This window comes from Planococcus citri, chromosome 2 (genome assembly GCF_950023065.1).
Source record: "Planococcus citri chromosome 2, ihPlaCitr1.1, whole genome shotgun sequence".
Lineage (NCBI taxonomy): Eukaryota > Metazoa > Arthropoda > Insecta > Hemiptera > Pseudococcidae > Planococcus > Planococcus citri.
Genome location: NC_088678.1, coordinates 16244302 through 16260195, shown reverse-complemented (window position 1 = coordinate 16260195; position 15894 = coordinate 16244302). Strand labels below are relative to the sequence as shown.

At 34.3% G+C, this 15894-nt stretch overlaps 1 protein-coding gene across 1 annotated transcript in view; it reads right to left on the bottom strand.

Annotated features, from left to right (window-relative positions):
• Window positions 1–15894, bottom strand: part of LOC135834800 (uncharacterized protein in vnfD 5'region-like) — a 60688-nt gene that overhangs the window by 43741 nt on the left and 1053 nt on the right. The window lies entirely within an intron of this gene.

The following is a 15894-nucleotide window of genomic DNA, read 5'->3' as shown; positions in this document are numbered from 1 at the left end:
TATTACATTTTCACCCGTCTATTGTTTAAATTGCCAATTTTCCTGTTTTCTTTCATGAATATTTATTCAACACAGGATTTTTTTCTTGCTAGTTGCTACTACACAACAGATGCAATTAGAAATTTTCGGAGTCACGTTACCTATAGTGTAATATGTATCACGAATAAAGCCTTCAGCCTTGAGATATGAGATGAAAATTGAAAAGTATTAACTGTTATATAAGTTGCATATATCACGCCTAAAACGAAGAGAAACGAGACGCGCGAACAAGAAAAGAAAACAGGTTCGTGGATCTAGAAGGGTAAGAACTCTTGTAACTAGCTGTTTTCTTTTCGCATGCTCCGAGCAAGGAGTAAAAACGCACGGAGTAAACTGGAATTGTCTTATTTACTCCTAAAGATGCGTGTTCGAAAAGAACGCTTGCGAGTGTGTAATGTAACATTTTTGATAGCAATAGTTCAGGTGAGATGAAAATTGCTTTTTAAAATTAGAATTGAAAATTTATAATGCATTCAGTTGACTTTTTTCTGATTATTACGAGTTGAAAATATTAAAAAAATTATAAAATCCAAGGAAAGATTAATTTAAATACAAAAAATTATCATTCCAACCTTTGAAAACGATAATATTGTATAAAACACAGCACATTTGAACTTTATTTAGTGAAATAAAAATAACTTGTCATCACAAATGTCCTTTTCAAAATCAAATCATTTTCTATTCAAATGTCCATTTTTCCAAATTTATTTGTACATTTTTTACATAAAACCACTATAATTTCAAAATACCCGCCATTTTAATTTGAATCCAAACAAAACAAAACGTTCCGTTGCTACTTTACTCCTTTTACTACTACTTTTCAGAACGAGCAAAAATAACCGGTTCTTTTTACTCGGAGCAACGAAAAGAACGCCAGCACAGAGTAAAAAGGAAGTGATTATTTTGCGAAAAGAACGCTCTATTTTACTCGGAGTTACTCGGAGCTACTCGGAGCATGCAAAAAGAAAACAGCTACTGTTGCAACAAAATTTTCGCTTCAAAACATGGGCACGCACTGACTATTTTTTCCCTCTCACGATTTTTACAAGGTTGGCACTATGTGGCAAGCATCACTGATAACAAATAACAATAGTACTGCATCAGTACTGCGTTGCCAATAGTTATACGCGTTTGGGACTCGTCGGCAGCGCCACAACAAAATACACACACACACACACGGTTCCTGAGACATGCGCAGATGCGTTTGTTTCTAATTTGAAATCCACAGAGTTGGCGACATAACCAGTGGGATAATTTTGCGTATGAGTAGCCATCTAGGTTAACTAAAAGGTCGATGGTTTTCGTGTATTTTTCGTTGTTAGTGTTAGTATAAATGATAAAAATTTACAAGTTAAGATGGTTTTAGCACTGGCGACTAGGTAGGTACAGTATAATTTGGAGGATGTTTTTTTTCGGAAGTCTTCGGAAATGCTTCGGAAGGATTCATATGACTTGGAGTTTTTTCACTTTTGCCCGGTTTCAGCATTTCACCTACTCGTCATGAATGATGAAATTAAATGGAAATGGAAATGGAAATGGAAATGAAATATGAAAAATCAAAAATGTACATGTTTATGTTTTAAATGTAAAGATTTTTTGGTGCGCCATTTCAGTCAATTACGTTGCCCAGCGAACAGCGTTGAAAAATTAAAATCCAAAAATGTGGGAATAAAAGTTGAAAAATGAAAATCGTAAATCTTCGCATCTTTTAACGTTGTATTTTGATAATCATGATGGTAAGAACTAGGGCACCTATGAGGTATTATAGTTGAACTCACGTTGAAGCTTGAGAGTTGATATTCCAGTATGATATTTGAATTTGTATTAATTAATAAGAGTACCTATGTACTATGTAGGTATATGTATTTTACATTGGTCCTTTCCTTTCTCCTTTTCAATGGAGTATGTGGTAATTTATTTTTTCTTTTGCATTGAAAATAAAAATGATACTATGTAATGTGCATGTGTACGATACCAAATAATTACAACATTATTAAAAACGAAAACATTCACTCATCATATTTTTTTTGCTGCTAAGAACAAGAACAAGTCGATGACTCAAATTTCAAATCAAAATTCTAAATCCAAAATACCTACATGTTATTAGGCAAGAATCAAGATCAAGAAATACGTAATAATAACGTACGGTATAACTATACATCAATAGTTTTAAGAAAGTTATCACTTTTAGTGCTTTGCATAATGACGAAAATAAAAATCACTTTTACAAGAAAAAACACTATATTTATTGTTACAAGAACTGCGAACTGCGACGGCCGTTTCGGTACAGCACGTACCATCTTCAAGGCATGAAAACAGAATGATAAATTTATTACATAGTATTCGTCGAGAGATTAAAATTACGTGAAGTGCTTAGGATAAAGGGAGGGGGGTAGGTACATTCGTTTGAGTAAGCGGAAAGCTGCGCAGTAGGTTATGTTGGATGCTGGTTGGAGCTTTGACGACTTCGTTGAGGACATTGTAATTGTTTTTGGTATGTTTGAATACCTCAAAATCTTCAAGCGCATCAAGACGTTTGCCTTTATTTTCCACATGCAGGATTTTGAAGTCGAAATTGGAAGAGTGGTTTTTGGAGAGTAGGTGGTCTGCAAATGTAGAGATTCCTGGCTTTTTATTTTTCCAAGCTGCGAGATGTTCGTTGATGCGGACTTTAAAGGCTCTACCAGTCTGCCCAATGTAGACAGCCTTACAAGTGCTACATTCTAGCCTATAGACTCCACTTTTCGTTTTCATGCCTTGAAGATGGTACGTGCTGTACCGAAACGGCCGTCGCAGTTCGCAGTTCTCGTAACAATAAATATAGTGTTTTTTCTTGTAAAAGTGATTTTTATTTTCGTCATACATCAATAGAATAATTATGAATGTTGAATTCAAATGTTCAACGAGAGTGATCCCGAATACCATGCGAATATGAAAAACTCCAAGTCATACGAATCCTTCCAAAGACTTCCGAAAAAAACATCCTCCAAATTATACTGTACCTAGTCGCCAGTGTTTTAGCGTAATTCTAATTATGTCGCTTTTTAGTTTTTTACTAATTAAAAGGTAAAAAATGAATTCGTTTCGAGTTTTTAATGCATTTTAATACTTCCGAAGATTCCACTACTTTCATTATGGTGACCTATGACGTGATCGGTTTGAGATTCTGTAATGATACAGTGATAAAACAGTGATCTTTTTGCTTTGGTATTTTGTACCATTACTTCTGTTTTTCGTAAGGTTTCAGTGTCTGTACTTCTTGTACAGTGTACTCAGTTTACTACTATACCGGTTTCTGTACTCCAGCATATTACTTTCCAGAATCATGCCAAGCAGAACTCCAGAAACAATCCGAAGATTACAAAGTAACGTGATAAGTATCTTTACTACCAATAAAGTATGGTTTGAGAACCCTGCAATTGCAAAGTCCGAATGAGAGCTAAAGAGGCGCAATGCGCATAGACTGCGCTAGAAGCTAAGTTTGCCGAATTCAAAGCCCTCACAGAAGAACTACTAATTGAGGATCCGGATGAGACAGACGAGGTATCTACCCAAGTTACTACCGAATACTATCAGTTAACAGCTGCGATGGAATCCGTGTTAGATAGAATAGCTCCAAGTACTCATTCTTCTCAGCATGGAACAAATTACAGTTCCTGTGTGAATTCGCATTCGATTGTTGTGAGTAAGTCTACCGTTCATTTACCTAAACGTAACCTGCCTCAGTTCGATGGTACAGTGGAGGCATGGCCAAGATTCAATTGTTGTGAGTAAGTCTACCGTTCATTTACCTAAACGTAACCTGCCTCAGTTTGATGGTACAGTGGAGGCATGGCCAAGTTTCTATCAGTAGTTCACCGTAGCTCTTTGTGATGATTCAATCGACGACCTAGCGCGATTCGAATACCTACTAGATTGTGTTAAAGGTGAGGCTTACAATCTAATCAAAGAGATACCATTACTTGGACAAAACTACCAGACAGCAATCAAGGATCTTCGCAAACGATACGAGAATAAACGCCTGAATCTACACCTGTCCCTGAACAAGTTGTTCCAGTTACCTTCTGCTACGGACAGCGATCCTGATTCTCTTTGTAAGCTGATTACTATTATCACATCTACGGTTTGCGCTTAGACATGTGCGCCGTTAGGAAATTGCACGGCGGCGGCGTGAGGTCAATTTTTATTGGCGCGGCGGCGTTTTAACGGCGTGCGCCGAATTTCACGCCTGTCCTAAATTGATGGCGGCGCGGCGGCGTTTAGCCTAACAAACCCACTGTTTTGTCCGTAAAAAAGAGAAAATTTGATAGCAGAAGTTTTTGAGGGCCCCACTTTCAACTTTGATCACTACTTGACCCAAAATCTAAAAACATAAAAGGAAATTCAATTGGAGAGAATTTAAATTTTTTAAAAAATTCAACATTAGTACCAAAATTTGGGGTTTTAAGGGCTCCAAGATCATTTTTAAAGACCATTCTCCGCGCCGTTTCACGCCGATAAGATATCGGCGCGTCAAAATTCGAATTATCGGCGGCGGCGCACCAGCGTGAAATCGGCGGCGCACATGTCTATTCGCGCTCTCAAGAACATGGACTTCAAGCTCGATCTACTCTCCAGTGAATTAATCAGCCAGCTCATTGTAACCAAACTCGACAAGCGTACCAGAGAGCTTCGGGAAATGACCTTGAGTGAAGAGTTAGCCAAAGCAAACGATACCAAAGAGGAGCCAGATGACAAACCTAGTTCCTATACTGAGTTGATGGAATTCTTAGAACACCGTCTACGTGTGCTCTCCTCCATATTTTCGTTAACGATTGTCAGAAGAAAGACTACACTGAGGTGAAATCTCAACATAAGCGTACTGCAGCGTTAGTTACTATACTACAACCGCAACAGCCAACAGAACGCCAAGCACACCAGCTCCCAACTCAGCTGGCTCCCCTCAGACTACAGCAGCTCCTTGTTCCTGTCTGTGTTGCGACCAGATACATCCGTTGTACTAATGTGCCAACTTTAAAGCTCTCAGTGCTGCGGATCGCTATAAAAAGGTTTGAGATGAACGATTGTGCGTGAACTGCTTCTCAAAGGGTCATTACGCAACCCAATGTCGTTCTATTCAATGTCGGCAGTGCAACAAGCTCCATCATACGTTACTACACTCCAATTCTACCGTCAACCCTCCAAAGCCTCCTCCTACCAATCCACAGTGGGCCAGGGGAGCGAAAAACGCGCGCATGGCCTGTTTGAATGATATAATGAGATTCTCCAAGTCCAAGAATCGCCATTTCAAAGTATTTTTCAACGCAGAATTCAAATTTTTGGTCAATTTTTTTCCATGACCCACAGGAGAGGGGAGGTAGTACACGGATATTATGAAAAAAATTGAAAATTTCAAGTGAGGTGTCGAAATCTTGAGGTTTTGAGCTGAAAAACTCAAAAATGAAGTCATTTTGTGATTTTGACACACAGGTGAGGGGGTAGTACAAGAAGATATTGAAAAAAATTGAAAATGTCAAGTGAGGTGTCGAAATCTTGAGGTTTTGAGCTGAAAAACTCAGAAATTAAGTCCTTTTGTGATTTTGACCCACAGGAGAGGGGGTAGTACAAGAAGATATTGAAAAAAAATTGAAAATTCAAAGTGGTGTGTTGAAATCTTGAGGGTTTGAGCTGAAAATCTCAAAAATGAAGTCCTTTTTCCATTTTGAGCCACAAGATATGGGTACCTCATAAGAGATGTTGAAAAAAATTGAAAAATTTCAAGTGGGGTGTCAAAATCTTGGTTTTTTTGAGATGAAAAACTAAAAAATAGAACAATTTTTTAATTTTGACCCATAGAGAGGAGTACTGAATTGAGAATTTGAAAAAAATTTATAAAATTTCCGAGTAGCTGGTATCAAAATTTAGATTTTTTGGTTAGAAAAACTCTAAAATACAGATATTTTTTCATTTTGATCCATTATGAGCAGGAGGTATTGAATGAAAATTTTTCATCAGGTTGTCACAATCTATGTTATTTGACTGAAAAATAGAATAGAATATTGACATAAACATAGTACATACACATACATACTTGTACATATAAGGTAGAGTGGGGTAATTGCAAAGCACTTTTTGATTAGTGACACTTTGAGAGGGCGCTGTGAGAAGACTATTGCACGGATGAAGCTGTTTGTGCCACTTATATTTCAGGAGGTTCTCTATCAATGGTGAAATTTTGGTACAATTTGGTGCACAAATCGTGGAGAAAATTGCAATTTTAAAATTTGAAAATCGACTTTTGCATTTACCCCTTGTTGGGGTAAATGCAAAAGTGGGCAATATTTTTTTTATTTTTTTGCATTTTCAACTCACTGTATTTTACGTGTCATTTGCTAACTTTTGATGTATTCGTGGTCTTGATTGGGTAGAAAATTCGATAACTTTTCCACTTCCCAAAAAAATTTTTAGGGGAGTGAAAAAATGTTGAAAAATCATTTTTTTAAAAACTCGCTAAAATGAACAAAAAATGAACTATTGATCATTTCTGATGTTTTTTATGCAAAAAAACTTGTCATAGAAATACATTTTTCGTCAAATATACATATTAGTAAAACATTAAAAAGGAGCAATAATTTAAAATTCAGTAAAACTGTTAATCACTGCTCTAATGTGTAACTCATCATGTGACCGTGTAAGTTTTTTTTTGTAATTTCGAACCATTTTCAAGTTATTTAGGGCAAAAAAATATTTGTGGTAAGTAAATAAGTGCAAAAATGAAAAAATCTTTTTTGCAACTACCCCAAGTCGATTTTTTTTGGGGTAGTTGTAAAAACGCAATTTACGGCCAAAATAGAAAAAAAACATCTTGCACAGTAGGCAAGATTAACGGACTTTGCTCTGTTATACAGGAAAATAAACAAATTTACCAAAATTCATGGATTTACCAAAATTTACCAATTTACCGAAATTTACAAATTTACCAAAATTTACCAATTTACCGAAATTTACCAATTTACCGAAATTTACCAATTTACCCAAATTCACCAATTTACCCAAATTTACCAATTTACCAAAATTTATCAATTTACCAAAATTTATCAATTTACCAAAATTTACCAATTTACCCAAATTTCCCGATTTACCAAAATTTACGAATTTACCAAAATTTACCAAAATTTACCAATTAACAAAAATTAACCAATTTACCAAAATCTATCAATTTACCAAAATTTACTAATTTACCAAAATTTTAGAATTTACCAAAAATTACCCCAGCAATTTACCAACACTTACCTCAGTAATTTACCAGACATTACTTACCCACTAATTTACCAATTTTACATTTTACCAAGAATTACCCCAGCAATTTACCAACATTCACCTCACCAGACATTTCCTCACTAATTTACCAATTTTTTACCGAATTTTAATTACCCCAGTAATTTACTGCCAAAGGTTTTTACCAATTTACAAAAATTACCCAAGTAATTTACCAAAATTTTCGACCAACTTTAATTACGAGTATTCACCAAAAATAACTATTCATTTTATTTACTAAAAATTACTATTAATTCATCAAAAAAAAAAATTATCAAAATTTACCGGCTATTTACCAAAAACTTGATGTTTTTTGTTAAAACAAAAATTACACTAGAAATTTTTGAAAAATTTTGATTTTTTATGGTAAAAAAATTTTGGACAGATAAAATTAACAAAAAATTTTCTCTTCTTGACTCGCGCGGGATTTGAACACCCGACCTCCGGCGCACCAATCTGCAACCTACACACCGTAACCACCCCATCTGTTTGTTGGGGGTGAGCCGTTTGTGAGATATAAGGGTTTACACAAATTTCTGCTTATCCATAACGTTGAAACACACTTAAACATTCATATCTCGTAAACGGCTGAATCGATTTCGACCAAATTAAAAATTTCTCTAGTTCAGTATCAAAGCAATATTTTACCATCATCAGTTTCGACTTAAAGTTCGGAGCTTTTGAGTTCAGCGTGACACAAATTTATACATAAATTGATATACCTATATATACCTAAATATAGCCGCACACAGGTAAACTCATAACGTTTTGTATAAACAGCAATCTCAAGACCCCTCTGTAACTTCGTTGCTGTGCATACGCTCGACGCGTCACCCCATAGGCCTGATAGTACTCGATGTTGGGCCGCGTTATATTCGTTAACTTGATTTTTGGGTCACCTGTGGAAAGGTATTTCATTGCCAGAACATCAATTTTTCAGAAAAGCTTTTTTTTAAAGTCTCATACGTCTCTGTTTTTCGCAAATGCTTTTTTAACAAAGCATCCTACAGAAAAATAACCAGCTCTAAGCAGAAAGGAAATTTAATTCTCTACAATTTCCTTCAAAGCATTTTTTTCCTAGGGTGCATACTTTTCCCATAAAATCAATGTTTAGATTGAAAAACACGAAAATTTGGACCTGTATAATCAACTTAAAATTAAAATTCAGCAGTCAAAAACTTATTTTAGACGATTTTTGACCACGCCATGTGAAAGAGGACATCTTCAACCACCAAAATCACCAAAAAGAACGTAAAAAACGTAAAAAATGATTCTTGGCAATAATAACCTTTTCCTCATATCCTCATACCTGTTAATTAGGCTATGTACTCATTTGAAAATTGAGTCAAAAGTGATATTGTATAAACAGCAATCTCACGTCCCTGCTCAAACTTTGCCAGTAGACTCCCCACACCTTGTAGATTCATATGGCACCTCATCGAAAAGTCACGTCCTAAAAAGGTTACGAGTTTGTCAAAACGTTATGAGTTTGCTTGTTGATCTAGAAAAAAGTTACGAGTTTACCCCCTAGAATATTTATATTATATATTTGCTTGTGACCAGACATGTCAACTATGCTTGGCATATATACTGAAAAGTGAACAAAATTTTAAAATTGGCATAATTTCTGTTCTAAATTACTTATAAAATTTTTTTTTGCAGATTCAATTTAATATTAAAAAAATCTATTTGTTGGAAAAAGAAATCAGATTTTTAGGCTCAATTTTGAAGAAAATGTTTGAAAATGGAGTCGAAGTAATTTGAATTTTAAGGAAGTTAGGACACCACAAGAAAGCTCGAACAGCATAAAGTTTTTTGATGTTTTTAATTTTTCCATGGGTCAATAAAATACTGAAAAATTTTAGGTCAAATTTGTTGTTGTGTACACTCAGGATCGATGTATTTAGATACATCTCCACCAGCACATCACATTCTACTCACTACAAATCGACTGTAGACCCTGCGTTCATCCTCGCGCCTTGATTTCTAAGCCATGCGCCCTCTGCTGGAAGTTTCTGAAAACGCATAGTTGACTTGTATAGTAAAATTAACCCATGACTTGTCAACTATAGTTGACAAGTTGGTCAGTCCACTTGTATAGTAAAATTAACCCATTCATTAGTTGACATGTCTGGATACTAATACCTACATACCTATATATAAACTTTAAGGAAACCTGAAAAAAAACTAATGGTCCCACAATGATCCCAACACCCCAAAACGCAAAGAAAATTTACTCCGGACCGAAACTGTCACAGTTGAGACAAATACAGTACCTGACTTTTCTTCGAAAAGCCGGTAAAAAGAACCAATCAAAAGCCTGTAAAATGAAACTGGGTCGCGAAATTTTTTATGCTGTGATGAAGTAGGGGTAGTACCCTCAAGTTACCCCTGGGTAGCGCTTCGGCAGATATAAGCCTCTAAGAGCTAGAGCAGTTTTTCTGACTTACCCCGAATTCGGACTTCCCCCAGTGCACCTTATGAAGATAACAAAGCGGCTATCAAAATTGCGAAAAATGAAGATTCAAACACTTTTAAGCATGTTGTAAAGTTGAGTTACCATTACATAAGGTATGAAGTAGTAAGGTGAAATTTGAGGTTGGAGTACATTAAAGGAGAGAATCAAATTGCTGATTTCTTTACTAAAGCATTTTAAGCATTGAATAAAATAAAATTTTTATAGTTTCGAAAGGAGTTGGTTGACGAAGTATAGATTGGTGAACAATTTTGATGATTTAAATTATTATTATTTTTACTTAATTGTTGATTTTATTTTCAGATGCGATGAATATTTGATTTAATAACTGTTGATATTGATGGCAAATGGATGATGGGATGATGTTTGGATCATGGAGTTTAACAAAAGTCAAAAATTATTTGCTGTATAGTTTATTAAAAAAAAAAAAAAAAATTTAAATAAAAAATAATGGGGTGTATTGATAAATAGTTGGCTACGAATGTCAATCCTTGTAAGTATGTATATAGGTACTTGGAAATATGAATAAACAATTCATTCTGTTGTTGTCCGAGATACTGAGTATTTCTTTCTAGAATTGTAGATGTTGATAGTTTTTTGCAAATATCGCACCTTGGGAGTAATAAGGTGACATCTCAAAAAAGTGAAATTTTACAGGAGAGTGATTTTCTTTTTTTTGCGAAAAAACTATATTGTTTTCTCCAGAATGATTTTTCGACTACATGAAATTCACGAATTTTACACTTCTAGCCGAAAGCCAATAGCCAATTAGCGTACAGTATTTGAATATATAACCAATCAGAGAAAAGCGTTTCTGTAAAACCAATCAACGATCAGTATTCGTAGAAACCAATTGCGAGACTGAATTTTATTAACTGAGACAAATTACGTTTTCAATATTTTCATATTTTTTTGTAGGTACGTTTAAATGAAATTAACACGATGAAAGTTGAAACACAGAATTTATTGTTCTCAAAGTTATTTCTTATTTCTTTTATTAAATTTTATCAATTTGTAAAGTTCCCTTTTTATTTTTATTTTTTTCATATTCCAAACGATGATGATACAAAACGGCGAAGTTGAGAACAAAAAATTCAAAATTCCCTTCTCAAGTTCTCACAATTCTCACTAAAAAACAGTAGCAATTCCGGCAATTTGCACTTTTTCCCTGCCTGACAGGTGTATATTTTTGAAAAATCTCTTTTCTCATTTCTTAACAGCACCGAGGCGATAATTTAATTTTACTCCCTAGTTGAATAAACTACTATTTCTCATAAAAAGAAACACAAAACGCAATAAGGCAAAAACTATCTTGGACCAGCGGGTACGCTGGTCTCTTGTTAGAAACTTGATTCATTATTTTTATCAACTTATAATTAATTGTGAGGAATGAATAGCACCTCATTTTAAAGATCTGGTATCCTACCTTCATTTAGCATAAGAACACTTTGAAAAATAAAATCTTAAAGAGGAAATATTTCAATGTTTGGAAAACATTTGAAGAGTGATATTCCAAAACTCGCTTTGTCCATTTTATCAAAGTTGGGTTTTCAGTGGTACCTGGTAGATGAAGTATTAACTCACATTCCTACATCATCAACCTACCAAAATGAGGTGTTAAACTCACCTAAATAGCCAATTCACTAAAAATTAAAAAAAAAATAATGTTCCAAAACGCGTTTTGTCCATTTTTATTGAAATTTTTTTCAGCAGTATTTAGTGGATGAAATGTATACCTGCACTCCTACATCATAAATCCACCCAAATAAAGTGCTAAACTCGCCTAAAAAGCCAATTTACCCGTGTAAAGGGAAACTGTTTTTCCTCTCTTCTGAAAAGTTGTGAAAATGGACAAAGCGAGTTTTGGAATATCACTCTTCATTTAGAGTTAGAACCTTTCATTAAAGTTGATGTGGAGGCGAAAGGAAGCGTCCAAGAACAAATGTCATGTTACCAAAGTTGTAGAGAATTAAATTTCCAAGCGACATAATGCCATTAGTTTTTTTCTAGAGTGCTTAGTTTTTGAGTTTTTCTCAAAAAACCAAAATTTAATTATATCTGCAAATTTATTTTTCTGAAAAGTGATCAATTTAAAACATTTTTTCCATTTGGTACAAACCAATAAAAAATGCACACCATGTGACTATTTCTAACTGACAAACATTCTAAACAATCAAAACTGCTTGTTAACACTTTGTATACATACGAAATTTGCTCAAAAAAGATGGAGTTTTATGAGATGTCACTTATAACTCCAAGCAATGTGCAATGTTGTTGGGATTTTGTGTTAGGCCATTTGGTTTTTTTTTACATGATCTAGATAATGTACCCAACTCAAAGTGTCATTTTTGGTTGAGGGGGGGGGGGGTCATACAAGCCACAAAAATGCAAAAACATCAAAATCAATTTTTTTGAGATGTCACCTTATTACTCCCGAGGCGCGATATGAGCATTTTGCAGACAAAATTTCGATTTTATGGATGGGTAGGAAGAAAGTACACGCAAAAAGACATATTTTGGCGAAAACAGTTTTGGTGCCCAACCCTTCAATTCGGAGCTGTGGCGGTTCAAAGTTTTGTTTTGTCAATTTTATCCCGACCACTTTGATAAAAAATTTTGAAAAAAATTGTGTTGAAATGCCCAGGCTTCCCCTACACATTCCACGTGTTACCAGAATTTTATCCCCATTACTCACAGATACCGAATTTTTCGCGCAAAAAACACCTTTTTTGGCTATACTGACCAAGGGGGGGGGGTGGGTTGGGGGCGGAAATTCCCCTCGAAAATTTTTATTGGAGGTACCCAACAATAATCCATCATGATTTTCTAAATCTGGGAACAGGGCCATTTCACCTATCTTAACTGGGAATACACTTTGCATTGTACTTTTTTTTTCGAAAATGCGCTGTTTTTTTTTTTTGAAATCTCGTTTTCATTTTTGAAATGGCGTTGTGCTTTTTTTCGAACTCGTGTAGTTCTTTTTTTCAAAATTGTGCAGTGCTTTTTTTCAAAATCGTGTAGTGCTTTTTTTCAAAATCGTGTAGTGCTTAATTTGCAAATTTGCGTTGTGCTTTTTTTTTGATATCGCGTTGTGCTTTTTTTTAAAATGGTGTTGTGCTTTTGTTTTTAAATTCGTGCTGTCTTTTCTTCGAAATGGCGTTGTGCTTTTTTTAAATCACGTTGTGCTTTTTTTTCAAAATCGTGTAGTGCTTTTTTTCAAATTTGCGCTGTGCTTTTTCAAATTCACTTTCAATTTTCAAATTCACATTGTGCTTTTTTTTCAAATTCGCGTTATGCTTTTTTTTGAATTTGCGTTGTGCTTTTTTTTTTTTAAATCACGTTGAGCTTATTTTTCAAAGTTGTGTTGTACTTTCTTTCAAAATTGTGTTGTTTTTTTTCGAAATCGCGTTGTGCTGTGTTCTTTTTTTTAAATTGCTTGTTGCTTTTTTTTTCAAATCGTGTTGTGCTTATTTTTTTGAAATTGCGTTTTTATTTTTGAAATTGCTTTGTTTTTTTTTTAATTGCGTTGTTGTGTGCTTTTTTTAAGAAACACGTTGTGCTTTTTTTTCGAAGGTGTGCTTTTTTTGAAATCGCGTTGTTTTCAAAATCGAAATTGTGTTCTGCTTTTGAAATCCAAATTGCGTTGTTTCAAAATCGCGTTGTGCTTTTTTTCTTTAAATTGTGTCGCTTTTTTTCAAAGTCGCCTTTTTTTTCAAAAATGCGTTGTTTTCTTTTTTTTAAAAATCAGGTTTTGTTTTTTTTGAACTTGCATTGTGTGTACTTTTTTTAAAAATCGCGGTGTGCTTTTTTTCAAAGTTGTTTTTTTATTGAAATCGCGTTGTGCTTTCAAAATCAAAATTGTGTCTGCTTTTGAAATGCAAATTTTGTTTTTTCAAAATCGTGTTGTGCTTTTTCCAAAACTGTGTCGTGCCTTATTTTTCAAATTCGCGTTCGTTTTTTTTTTTTCAAAATCGTGTTTTGCTTTCAAAATCAAAATTGCGTTCTGCTTTCAAAATCGAAAATTGCCTTCGTTTTTTTAAAAATTTGGTTGTACTTTCGTAACAAAATAGGCTACACACACTGTTACAAAGCGCTGCAGTCTTAGTTTTTTTTTGTAATTTCGAACCATTTTCAAGTTATTTAGGGCAAAAAAATATTTGTGGTAAGTCCAAAAATTTAAAAAAAAGTCGTTTCTGCAATTACGCCGAGTCGATTTTTTCTGGGGTAATTGCAAAAACGCAATTTACGGCCAATAAATAATTTTTTTTTCAAATTGCGATATCTTACCTTAAACTGTAATCCTTCATGACCTTAAATCGTGAAAATTCCACATAAGTCTACAGTTTTTTCTATTTCACATGCATTTTTTAAAAAAACATCTCTAACTTTACTTATGAGTGCTTTAAACATGCTTTGATGAAAGTGTTTGCTAGGGAGCTACAAGTTGAACCCCGCGAGTTGTGACCAGGTGAATATGTCGGTAAAGGCTGTTGCTTCAACAACCCCTAGTTGGCACAACCAGAAAATTGAAGACGTCATAACAAAAAGGGGTATAATATGACACATATGTCCTTTTTAAGACGAATCCATATTGTTATTCTTCAGACCTTCCTCTATCATATGAGACCACCCCCACTTCACAAAGTCGAAAAACCAGTGAGCTATCGCCATTTTAAAACTGCGAAGTCGATTAAAAATTTACTTTTTCAGAGATAATGGGTTACTTATGGTCGATTTTGTATTGTCAACCATTATTTTCCTGGTTTAAATCCAAAAATTTGCTCAAAAACATTTTTAAATCAATAAAAAAAAATTGGCCAAAAAACTTGTCTTTTTTGCTATTTTTTTTTTACTTTAACATAGCGATCTTTTTTCAGAGATAATGGGTTACTCATGGTCGATTTTGTGTTGTCAGCCGTTATTTACCTGATTTAAATCCAAAAATTTGCTCAAAAACATTTTTAAATCAAAAAAAAAATTGGCTAATTTTTCGCTTCAAAAAGGACATATAATTCGAAATGTTTGAGCGCTTAACGCTAACACACAGTTTCCTCCAGACTGATGGTGCATAGGTAGCATTTCATATAGTTAGATAGTGGGAAAATAAGATAAAATCGTCACCATGTTCAAATATGCACATTTCTAAACTTCACAAGCACTCAAACTTTCAAACAGTTTTTTCTCAAAATACAACTTTCACACATATGTCCTTTTTGCTATGACGTCTTCAATTGATATTTTTTTGCATGAGGTCACAATTTTGCAATTACCCCATTTTTGCAAGTACCCCACTCCACCTTACATGTTTCTTAGCATCACAAATCTAGGTATTAGAAGTGGTTTCCAGCCATTGCGAGCAGTTCTGAAGCCTACAGCAAAATTTTAAAAATAACAATGAACACACAAAATTACACCCAATCTTGTTGGAAAGCTGAAATGTTGCATATAGTTCATCATTGAACTCCTAAATTGACCCGTTTTCGAGTTTTTAGGCATTTCCGCACCATTTTTTACGAATTTTGGGCCTTTTTTTTATGAAAAAAAATTGTGGCGTAATTACCCGCCAAGGTAGGGTATGGTGCTTTACAATTTTAGTTTAAAAAAATTGTGGCGTAATTACCCGTCGGTACCTTATGTACGCTATCTCCTGTAAAGGAGCGCGGTATATAAGAAAATTCCAATTTTAAATCACTAAAACTCAACAAATGAAGAGTGATATTCTAAAACTCGCTTTGTCCATTTTTATCGAAGTGCGTTTTTCTGCGGTACCTGGTAGATGAAGTAGTAACTCACATTCCTACATCATCAACCTACCAAAATGAAGTGTTAAACTCACCTAAATAGCCAATTCACTAAAAAAATTTTAAAAAATAATCTTCCAAAACGCGCTTTATCCATTTTTATTGAAATTTTTTCAGCAGTATTTAGTGGATCAAATGTATACCTACACTCCTACATCATAAATCCACCCAAATAAAGTGCTAAACTCGCCTAAAAAGCCAATTTACCCGTTTAAAGGGAAACTGTTTTTCCTCTTTCCTGAAAAGTTGTGAAAATGTACAAAGCGAGTTTTGGAATATCAC